We start from the raw sequence: 13,155 nt of genomic DNA, 5'->3' as shown, positions 1-13,155 counted from the left end.
TTTATTATATTTATGGTGGAACATAAAAAATCGCACAAATATAATGTGGGAAGCTTCTATTTTCAAAAAGGGTAACTCTTATGTTCAGCTAGATTCCACATTTCGTTATTAAATACTTTGTAAAATATCTCCGTGGAAACAGCTACCTCTGGTATTGATGAATGGACGCTAAGCCAGATGTCACGAAGAGTTGTGCTTTTAGAGATGTGGCTAATATACCTACACGCAATCTAAGAATTCCTTGGACTGACCGGGTGACAAATATTCACATATTATAAAAACCAGAAAACTAAGCTACCTGTCACATTATGACAACATTCACCAACTTGTTATCCAAGGTAAGATCAATGGTAAACGTGGCAGATGATGACGATGCATCGTAATAGATGCTTGGGTTTCCACCGCGTGTTCTCTTGCCTTCTTTCCTCTACGTTTTGGGCTCGTTGCAAAGGCCATTATCAAGAGATAATAATGTGTTATGATGAACTGTACTCATCAGCAACATTTTCTTGGCTACATGTTAAAACTGTGAACTAACAAGCTCCTCCCATTTAGTCGACAACAGCGCCTAGAAGCGTAGCCAAGAAGATGCTGCAGAAGAGTAGTGTCTGTAACGAGCCCGAAACGTCAAGTAAAGAAGGAAAAAGTACACGCGGTGGAAATTGAAGCATCTATTACGATAAAAAAACAACCGCGAAAGTCTCAAACATTAGATGACGATGCAATTCGTGATTTTTTTTGACGAAATATAATATATAATATTATGTTTAATTTTTTTAAAAACCTCAAAAATATAATACTATAAAAAAAGCTGACCAAAGTAAACTGAAACTTTACATTTTTTTACTGTCCAGATGAAAGTTTTCTCAATTAAGCTTTCAGCCCAAGTTTGACTTTGGAAATTAAATTTAATACCTACGTCATTGGGGTATTAAAAATACAATGAAACATAATAAGTTTATTGTAATTATATTATAAGCTTTGTTCTATAGACAATTGTAACCCGTAGATGGTATAAATAGAAATAGCTACAATAATTAATATTCTTGTAACCTAATTTAATTTACGTTACATGACACGTGTAGCTGGTGATATGAAGGTATGAAAAAAGTGGTAGACTTGAAATGTTACGTGCCGGAATAATTTATAGCGCGTCATTGTTGAATTAATGATACAAAAATCCCGCTCTTGTTAGAAACGTATTAAATTCACTTTCGATTCGGGTTCCTGTGAGTTCATTATACATACGTCGGGGCTGGTTTTATATTACGTGGCATGAGAATGGTATATATGAAAATTTTAATAGAATAGGGCGTGATGGGTTTTTTGTGTAATTTTTGAAAGGAGACCAGAGGTGACAAGACTGTTTTTTAACGAATATGTTTCTGACACAATACGGCTCAAAAATGATTTTTTTTAGTTGACTTTTTTTTTGATTACCCTGTGACAAAGGCAACAATATGAGACGGTTTTAATTAACTTTTCATTTGATATAAAAATCATACGCACAAAAGAATTTTAATATTTTATTACATATTTTAATTAAGAAATATAAAAATATATAAGTATGCATACCTATACATAATTTAAAAACACGTCATAGAAATATTTTATATAACTACTAGAAAAAATCTGTAAATACGATAGCCGGTAGGTTCGAATCCGCACCCCCGAGATTCGCACCCATATACTCTTGACCATTAACCTTTAAGTGTACTTTATCCTGCTGGGTGCTCTTTTTCATAAAGATTTTTATAGTACTATCGAACAAGATCTTCTTGTCAACTGTCAAAACTATGAACTAATAAGCCCTTTTAACTGCATTTCGACTCCGGCGACCTCCGGTTATTGCCTAGATATTTTTATCGGACTGTAGTTAGATATATTTCTTCGATGTATTTTCAATAACCAGAATCGATATTGCTAAGAATCATTTTTATTTTCATAATTTCCCTGTACTCTTCTCTCCCCGGCACTTTGCATTAGAAAGTAACTTTAAACTCAGTCAGAGCTCACTCTGAGCGTAGCAACCTTAGTCTTGGGTATCTTCTCCTAGGGCATTCCCGGCCTAAAACTTAACTCGATGCTTCACATCGCCAATGTAGGCGATGTTTTTAATCTTAAATTGATGTTTATACGTATTCTATAACAAATATTTTTATTATGTAAATTTGTTAGTTAACTAGTTGTTAACAACGCAATCTCAATGATATATGGCCATATGTTTCCGAAATAATAGTTCACGATGAACTGTGCGATACGGTAGATAGCATACGTGCACAACAAGTTCATTGTTAAGCTTATATTTCTTGTGGAACCGTTTTCAATTTAAAGTTGGTGACCAACTTGCAGCACACTTCCGTATCCTGGGCCAGTCGTATCAGATCCCTAACGCCTAACGTAAGAGAATCTGCTTCTACGCTCAAGTTGCCTTCTACTTTCACCAATGTATTATAGTTCACCATACTACTCATTGCGGTAAATATGGCCGAAGTATGCAAATTTTCTGTGCTTGATTGTAGCTAGGTACAGGTTTCTTTTAGCTTGTAGACTCGTCTTAAAAACTCCTAATTGGTAATCTGATTAGCATAGAACATCTTCATAGTACGCCGATACACATCTCGTATTTGATATTATTAAAATAAATACCTACAGAAAAATATTATAATTAACCAATTAGGTAGTTGATTAATAAATAATTACAAGATAAAAAGAACTTTTTATATACAACGTTTTTAAATTTTCTGTTGAATTATTATGGTCAATATGCCCAAACTTGTACTTGATGTGAAGTAAATAAAAGAAAAACAAACAAATATAGAATACCGAAATGTACGAGTAATTTCGACGTTTCATTTTGATTTCCATAGTAACGCACGTATATATTGTTAATTTAGTTGCCAGGACCACCCATTTAGATACCATTAATAGTCTTTTACTTTATACGGATTTTTCTGAAATTACTTTCCAAACAAAACAGAATTAACTGAAAATGAATTCAATTCTGCTTAAAGATGGCCAAAAGCATTAAAATAATGCATTCGCATCGTGTTCTGATATATTCTAAAAGTTTCAAATGTCTAGCCAGTCGGGAAGTTAGTTAAACATCGATTGCAAGATTTGTACTTGACAAACAACCACCGAACAAACAAGAATACGCGCTAATAAAAACGTTGTAATAAAAAAATATATTTAATACATTGTATAACATTTTTTTAATTGTTTATTTTGACCTTAAACAAAAAAGGTTTCTTTTTTAATATTTTTAGATTACATGTCAATATTGAATATAGGCATACATAGTCGGCATTATTTTCATTAACAAGACATTATTTATTATATCACTAGGCCTATTACTTATATTAAGTTAAGTTCTCATTAATGGGAATTTAATTACACTACAGAAATCATTTTTACTGACCGGATTTGACCTTTCACCATCTTATATACAAACGTTAGCATTTGAAGTATACATAAATTTAAAACTAAATGAACATAATTATGGAAAAATTCATCAGAAAATAAACGACAAAACTAGTTATATAACAAGTCATAGTAGAACCGGTAACTTATAAATCCACACAACAGTCACCGATTTAGCCTGGTGTACTAACTATCCCTAGAAGTTCAGTGCGTAAAGAACTGGCTTTTTATCTGTGGGCTTCGTGTTCGATCCGGTGAGGTCACAATATATTTATGTCATTTGCAAATCTGAGTCTTTGTGATTGTTTCATTTCTATTGCTTATCACACTATTGTCATTGGGCCTCGTGTCCTGTTGTAATCTTAAAAATAATATAATATTATACTTATTTAATATAAATATTCTGGCAGAAAACACTAACTGGAGAATAGTAGTTTTGAGTAATTTTACTTTGAATTTTTCAAATGTTTGAAATGGTCTATTAATAATATGTGAGTTTATTAAGGTATTGTAAAATAATAGGTTAATATGAAGAATTTTTATTAAATAAGAAGATTAAAGTAAAATTTTCTTTTTTGAAGTTTATTTTCTCATATTAGAGTAAGGGTTTTTTGCCAGAACATATTTTGTTTTTTTTTCAGCAGTACTGATTACAGCGTAGGTACTTACTACTAAGTGTTATTTAGTGATTTCTGCCAGGACAAAAATGATATCTCAAAAAATGCTCACTTTCTTTAATATTATTATATTAATAAAAAATAATATAGTTCTTTCACTTAATACTTTGGACGCTGAAGAAGCAGGCGGCCGATCGATGTAATTAACGTGCATTTTAAAGGTGGTAATTAAAATATCATTATCTAGTCAGCAGCGAATGAGTGAAAAAATCCCACCATATTATTTGATACAATACGTAGTAGGTACGGAAAGGAAAGAAAGGGTAGTCAATTATATTATTTGATCATCATCATCATCAGCCTGAATCTATCCACTGTTGGATGAAGGCCTCTTCAAGCTGCTTCTACTTCTCTCAATCCTGTGCATTGCGTTGTCACGTACTTCCGCATAACTTTATCATTTCATCGATCCAGCGGCCTCTAGGTCTACCTTGCGGATGTGTTGTACTTCTTGCATACCACTGGATGACTATATTTGTCCAACGATTGTTTTTTCTTCTAGCTATGTGTCCAGCCCATCTCCATTTAAGGCTTTTAATAAACTCTATTACATCGCAAACCCTCGTCTGCTTCCTTATCTACTCATTCCTCTTTTTGTCCTTTCGCGTTATGCCCAGCATGCACCTCTCCATACCACGTTGTGCTACTCTAAGTTTCTGGATCTCTCTTTTACTTGGTGTCCATGTTTTACACGCATATTTGTGATCACGGGAAGCACACACTGGAAGGTCATTAATGAAGGGAAGAAAATTAATTTTATAATAACAATTAAATAAAGAAAATATTAAATTAGTGAATAATATAACACATTTTATTTATAAAAAATACTAGTTGGAATTGCTGTGTTCACCATAGATAACAATATAATAAATTATTTTTTATAATATTATGCAGATGTTACATATTATTTTTATTATTATATTATTAATATGAAATAACCAACGCGTAAAAGTCTATGAATAAATACACGTTTGGTTTTTCAATTTTTCTGTGTAGCCTGATCGCTTATTACAATTTTGGCCTCAATTCAGCGATCCTTTATTTATGCATTGTATAAATTGGATAAATAAAAGGTTCCCTGAAGCGAGGTCGGAGTTTCAATAAACGATGAAATACTAGCAAAATTAAATACGTCGAGTTTTCACATTATTGCGGTTAGTTTTTTGCAATGTAATTTTGAATTTGCTGAATCATATTATTATTATTAATAAATACATTTTGGGTTATTTTTCTATTCAAATAATATCGATAATATTTTTTCTGTTCACATTTTTGTACCGTTAAAAATTGTATTTTTATAGTAGAGTAAGTACAATTCATATTAAAAATAGAAATAAATTACAGTGAACAAATATCGCATTGGAATTAATACTAAAAGCACCAATTCTATAAATCATATTTAAAAAAAAAGGAATATGTATTTTTTTAAATAAATGATTCCAAGACATAGATTTTCGCTGCAATGTCATTTTTTTGCTTATCAAACGTGTTAAACAACTATTTCAAAAATAAATATTTCCCAACGATGTCCGATCCTAATAAGATAATAATATGGAGTGGACAGAGTGGAGGTTTGTATTAACAGATTTTGTTTTTACGCGAAATTGATGTCAGCCACTTGCTCAACCTGTTAGGTCCATACTCTGACATACACAAATTTTAAAACAATATGTGTACTTTTCCAGACCCAAAAATTGAACCTGGGACCCACGACGCTATAGGCCGACGCTTAAGCCGCGCGGTCATCGTGGGGTTGAACAACTATTTCAAAAATAAATAAATATTAATCAACCTTTATACTAAATGTATAATCTTTATATTATCCTCTATTCAATGATAACTACTCATTTACTAGCAGAGCCAGCTGGTGGTCGCCAGTCTGTCTCGATAGGTCTTGCAGACGGCTTGGCAATGTTGGATATTAATATAATTGTGTATATGTGTAGTATGCAAAGACGGCGCCAAAGTTTTCCCTTCGAGATGGATTTTCATTCACCTCGGATAGTTTGACATTTCGCTGATTTGTCAGTTTTACGATTTGCAAGTCGTTACTGCCAATATAAATTTGGGGTCATATGAGTAGTCTATTCTGAAGTCTGGCCTGCACAATATCGCCTGACACCACCTTAGGCTAATAGACTTAGCAGAAAAGCTGGCAATCGCCGATTGCTACCACTGACATTTTAATAGAATATAATATGTTTATATATTGCACTTTTTCATTCATACTTATTTGTTTTCGTTGAACTAAGAATACATATTATTACACTCATGTTGTTGGTTAGTTTTTTATAATTCATTAAACCCTGTCTAAACCAAACAATAGTAGGAAACAATATTTTTCTATCTATTAAATATCCAAAATGATGTATGATTTAATGGCATAATTTAAAATATTTTATAGACATATGCGTATTTTGGCTTGGTTTTCCCATGATTTAATTGAATTTTAAAAACTAACCAGCACTATCTGTAAATTGTAGTCTTAGTGCAATGAAAACAAATACGTATAACTGACAACGCTTAGTCTGTACTATATGTGGTGGATCCACCCTACCTCCACCTTATCGCCACTACAGGATAGTTTAATTTTTCATACATTTAGATTATTGCGTTATAATACGTTTTATTTATTCAATGGGGGAAAATCCCATCAGATTGAAATAATTAAAAACTATTTCTCATAATGTCTTTTAAAATACTCGTAATTATCTCCCTGAAGAGGTGTGTCCGTATGCATTGCTTATGAGCAAAGACGGTATTTTTTTTTAATTCGTAAGTACTTAATATACTAATGAATAAATTCCAACATGCTAAATTTATTACTTAACAAATTATCTTGGTGGAGAAAAAAAAATATTTTTATCATGTACAAAAATGGAAAAAGTAGCAGGTACTTACTTATTGTACCTAATTGTATTGTAAAAAGGTCATCATTGACTATATTTGACTATAAGTATATTATATTTCACTTAGAAGTGATCAAAAATAAAACAAAAAACATGCATAATGTCATTATTAAAAGACATATTATTGCAATTTAATTTTTATTGAGTATTAATAGTTACTAATGATATAAAAGAAGAAGAAAGGTTACTGTAATTTTATATATAATTATTATTATAAAATACATAAACATCATTTATAATTTTTAATTAATTTTATTAAACGTCACAAGAATTTCATTTACCTACCTAAATATAAAAATAATACCATTATTACTGAATCACGATAGTACCTATGTGATACTATAATATTGAGAAGAACGTAATACGTACCTATATAATGTAGTTTCTTATTATTTATTGAGTCTGAAATTATTCAATTTATTGATAGCAGTATTAAAATTCTCTATGATTATTAATTAATAGAAAACTCATTTTTCAATAAATGTCTTGATTGAAATTGATTATTTAATATGCTAATTATTGAAATGTCACATTTTTTCGATTATTTCTGCAAATTCTAAATTTGAATTCTGACACGTCAAATAAACTTGTTATAGGCGAAAACAATTGACAATCAATCTTCTATTTCAATTTGACAGATAAAAAACAGTGACATGGTTTTAGATTATAATTTTGTAGTAATTAGTGAGGAAATATGCATTTATTTCTGGTTAAAACTCATAGTACACCGCCTCTCACAGATTTGAATAGTTTTGTGGAATAGTAATTGTGATTTATGAAATAAATATCGATTATATAGAAAGTACTAAGCGACATTATAATTAATTTGCGGTAGATGGACGGCAAGACGTGAAAATGTATGGTGATTGTGTCGAGTTTTATCAGATTGTGTCGGATTCAAATGGAAGTAAATTCGGTACTCTAAAAATGAATTGAATTAGTTTAAAAATCAACAAAACGGTATTTAAATAAAAAAGTCGGTGCGTTTTCCAAAATCTCTTAGGATAATAATATATAGGAGATTAATGTACTTTTAATAATGATCAGGACTCCTTTCGTTTGCTTTGTGTAAGAAGGCGAAAATGCTTATATTATTTATGTTATATTTTCATATTATACATTAAAGAGATATAGGGTATTTTCAGATATTTATATTATGCAACCGTTCCAATTTCAAACTGCATTATTTTGATGGTTATTAATTTAACATAAGATAAAAAAAAAAAAGAATGTCGCCCCTTGTGTCACCTTTGTATAATCTATGTTTATAATATTATGACAATTTTCTATCGGACATAATATCCGCAGGTATGTTATGGTATTATTAATTCAAAGAATTACTTGAGTTCACTCAGAACTTTATTATATATTTTCTCTGTTGATTTAGTATAAATTTTCATTCAGTTTTTTTACCCATCTAAGAATATTTACCCATTAACAAACTTGTGGAGTGGCAAAGGTAAACGTTTTTAACCAATTTACAAACTTTTTTTAATATATTATGTTTTATTCCACTTTATGTAATATTAAAACCAAATTTTTAAATTTACTCTATATACATTTTATTTTTTTACCTTCAAATAGCAAAAAGTAAATCTTACACTGCATCAAAATCTCTCTCATATGGAGTAGTTCTGGGCAACTAGCAGATATTATAATAATTAAATATTATCTGGAGTGTACTTAAAATTACATAAATATAATAAACAATTTCGTTACGTAATGTTTATTTTTGAAACATAGCAAAACGTGTGGAAAAACTAGAATGCCACGAATCAACGCAAAAAAATAGTGACAAATAATATGTCGTGTCATCCAGTGTTGCTACTTTTGAAATATATTTTTAGATAACGATATAAGTCGGACGTACTTACCTATGTTTTTTTCACTTTCCTTTTTAGATTTAAATAAATTATGTAATAATGTTTATTTGTAATACGTAATGTAATATTTTTGAAACAACAGTAAGAAAAGGAAATATAAATGGTCATGACTAATGTAGTCACACTTATTGAGTTAATATAAAGACCTTCTACCATTAAACAAATAGGTATGATTAAATTTGTAGCGAAAATAATATCAATATATTGTAAATGGTTGAGATATACTAATAAAACTCTGTTCTAGAATCTAGGCAAAAGAATAAAATCGTTTCGAGACGGGAGGGAGGCTTTCGGGAATTTCGAGCCCCAAACTTAAATGTTCTTGAGTAATTTTGACGGTTCAAACGATTTGTTTCCCTTTAATCTGTTTTACCTTTATATTATTTTCCCTACGCTTTCTCTTTTATTTACAAGCGGAGCTCAATGAAGCATAAAATGTTAAGATTACGTGCCTCACCAGCCATAGGATAACCTCTCGAATAATAAATTTATTCGCCTGTTCTGTTATCTGAGTCGTAGAAGAATAAATATTTTTTCTAATTAGTTTAGAAGTTTTGGCTCGTGTTTCTGTCCAAAGATTTGATTACTATCAATAATTTAGGGTTCTTTTCTATTTCTGTAGGGTTAATGTGAATTATTTAAAGAGTTTTATTCAATTGTGTTTGAATGAAAATTTATCTGTGGTCTTTTATTAAAATAGCGCAATATTTAAGACTATAGTTGAGGCATGGCCTAAAAAGATCGTGGCTAGGCGATGCGCGGATTGCGGGTCGCGGGTGCAAACGACGCATGCCGAACGAAATATAATTTGTCATATAAATCCAACATGCGTCCATTTAATGTTCTGTTTATTCGTATTCTGCAGGCACCAAACTAGAAGACTCCAACCTTCGCACTGGATTAGCCAGTTCCTCACCGGCCATGGCAGCTTTGCCGTCAGACTCCACGAGCTTGGCTTGATAGTAGATGGGCCGGGTTGTACCTGCGGGCATGACCACTAAGATGTTGAGCACATCCTCTGGGATTGCCCGCTTATGGAACTCGAGCGAGGGGAGCTGTTTGCCAGGGTCCGTCCTCACACGGGCCCAATTGGTCATGGAGATCTGATAGCAACCGAGGCCAACTTTGCGGCATTCGAGAAATTTGCAGCGTCGTATGGAGAGCGGGATAGTGCCGATTTTTCTGTAGACTCATCCATTTCAATTCGTGACACTCATTATGCGGGTACACAAAGTGCTTAACGTCAGCGAACAGCAGAGCCAGTCCAAAAAACAAAAAAAAATCTTTATTAACTTTCTTCTTTAAGAACCACGGTGCATGGTTGCCGCATCAGTCCCGTGCGGCTCCGTCTCGGGACGAAATGAGCACTTAAAATCACTTTTTTCAGACACGTTTAAAGCGTCATAGAAAGCGGCCGTGCATATCCACGGCTGTGCATATATGACGGGTGGTAGTGGGAACTTTAAACTGTTATATTAGTAACATTAATAATATATTCATTGACATGTTTTCTTTTTCAAGTAAATGTGTAACGTTTTTAGTCTTCTTAACACGATTTAAGAATTAATACCCCCGTCGCCATCACGAAGAAAATTGACGTATTGACACCTCGACGTTCGCTCTCCGAATGCCAGCGAGTCCAGAATTTCGTCGCGCCTATAGTTGAAAATTATTTGCCGTTTCACTGATGTATCGTCTTAATATAAGGGGGACGTAGGTAATGTTACTACAGTTCACGATGGCCGCGCGGTTTGAGCATCGGCCAATAGCGTCGTGGGACCTAGGTTCGAATGCTGGGCAAGTTCACATATTGTTTTTCAATTTATGTATGAGTCAGAGTATGAACCTATTAGGTTATTCTCGTAAAAACTTAAATCTGTTAATACAAACCTCCACTATGTGGAGGCCCATATTATGATCTTATTAGATCGGACATGGTCAAAGAAAAAGAAGAATGTTACTAGCAGTCAAACTATACTTTGTTGATTATTTATATATTGAAGTATTTTAAAAAATCAATGAATATAATAGGAACCTAAAAATAATAACAATTAAAATAAAATCAAATCAAATCCAAAGATAGATTTACAATTCTAAAAAAAACGTAATTACGAAGTAAAACCAGATTATTTTACTTAGTAAATCGTATTTTATTGTAGTTTTATCATTAAAACTTAGTTTAATTAGTTATCTCAAAGTCCATATAAACTTTTATTATAATATTTCATAATTTTACGTTTAATTTGTAAGTATAACCTGAAATCTTTTTTAGTTATACATAATCCATTTTCGCAATGGTTGGAAAACGGAAGGTTGAGATTTTTTCCATTTAGGCACAAACGAAGGTTGCATAATATCTGTAGAGATATAGAATTACAAATAAAATATCTATTTCTTGTAGTGTCAAATTATAGCAAAGTCAGTAAGAAGACCGCAATAATAAATTCCTAGCTACTCGTTTGTCCATTGACGCAAATGCTATTTAGTCGTTGACTCGATCAATATAATCATTTACTAAATTATAATGTTTCGATATTGTTTTGTTTAATATCACTCGAATATACGTTTCTTGTCCGTTACTATCTCAGTCTCTATATCGCTTCGCACAACATCTCATTGTACCGAGATTTGTACCACGGAACATTATCATAAGTGTATTGTATGATATTTATTGTAACATACTCTTGTACCGATCATTTACGCCGCAAATAAAACTCGCTCCTGCATCCATCTTCGACTTCTTCATCATCATCCTCAACACCATGACCTACGACACCCCGACGACTCCCACAATGGTAACCCACATTGAACTCCACATATCCAACGGAATCTCTTTCTTCAAATGCCTCTGCTGATTTACATTTTTTCTGGATTTAAAGTAGTAAATCATATTTATCCAACAATACATACTATTAGTTAAAGTCAGATGTATCCATTAACTTTACTATATTTATATGTTACGTGATAGCGGCTGGATTTTTTTATTAAAACAGTTACGAGTAGATAGGTTAACTAAATTTATTATCATGAATAAATTACATTAAATGATATATTGTCCCGGTAAAATGATCAGTTAATGTATCTAGTGAATTTCGTTCACGTAGTTTTACGTTATTACAGACGGACACTGTGTGCTTCCAGCAATCGATGGATACGGTAATATTGTATTTATTTAGAGTAGTTGATTATTTATCTGATGTCTAACTGACATTTATTTTTCTGCTCAGTCAGTAATCGATGATTCTATTTTATAAATGTCTTGATATATAATTACGGGTAATATGACAAAAGTATACAGATTTTTTTCATTTCGTGGTAGCTAGGTATATAATAAACAATGCAACAATGAGATTAAGACACCAATCTTTACAGGTATGAGTGTGTGTATTTTGTTTATTTGCCGCGTTTTTAAAGAAATACTGCCTACATATTTTGACTTTATTTATTATGTTTTTGTCAACATCACTACCAAGTTTAATGTGTATAACGTATTATGGCAGTTAGTTAGTCTCTTAAAAAGAAAATATGTTCACGGTATCAATAATTTTTGACAATATAGAGAGTGCAATTAGAATTTCAGGTATAATTAGGGTCATTTTTAATATAAGATTTATATATATTGAATTTAATACATTGTTTGATTGAAAAATCAGTCTCCCAAAACCAAAGGGAGTAGATTATAAAATTTTATATGACCTAAAACCCATTTTTTAAAATTGCACCGAACATTAATATAAAATAGGTTGTGGATAAATGAGTGGACTGTATTGAATTTGTATAGTAGAATAAAGAACCTTGGGCACTCACCTGATGTAGATAGGTGAGTCATATTAGACTTTAAGTACGGGTTTTAGGTCTTAGGCATCGTGGAAGTCTCACAAAATTCACACGCCCACAGTATAATATACTATATACTATATATATATATATATACTATATATATTATATAACTTTGGTATGATATTTTTCTTTTATATTTCACTGTATGGTGCTAATGTTAAGTACACAAATTAATGACAGTGAGGTGATATCATATGACATGCGCGTAGCATTAAACTCGTTAAGTAAGACCCATTTCACACGGGACATCTGACGTGGCTAGATTTCGCATTTACATATTATAAATGAATGGGACACTCGTGTGTCTCCGTTTGAACGCGCCCATTCAGTTATATTGTGTAAGTGCGGAATCTCGCCACACAGGTGTCCCGTGAGAAACGGGTCTTACTCTGTACATTATTCACAGCCGAATGTTGGTCAGAC

At 31.8% G+C, this 13,155-nt stretch overlaps 1 protein-coding gene across 2 annotated transcripts in view; it reads left to right on the top strand.

Annotated features, from left to right (window-relative positions):
- Window positions 1-13,155, top strand: part of LOC147064293 (uncharacterized) — a 527,685-nt gene that overhangs the window by 477,950 nt on the left and 36,580 nt on the right. The gene's annotated exons all lie outside the window — the stretch shown is intronic.

This window comes from Rhyacophila brunnea, unplaced genomic scaffold, assembly GCF_057557595.1.
Source record: "Rhyacophila brunnea isolate RB1 unplaced genomic scaffold, BYU_Rbru_1.0 scaffold_8, whole genome shotgun sequence".
NCBI lineage: Eukaryota > Metazoa > Arthropoda > Insecta > Trichoptera > Rhyacophilidae > Rhyacophila > Rhyacophila brunnea.
This window is presented reverse-complemented; position numbering and strand designations above follow the sequence as displayed.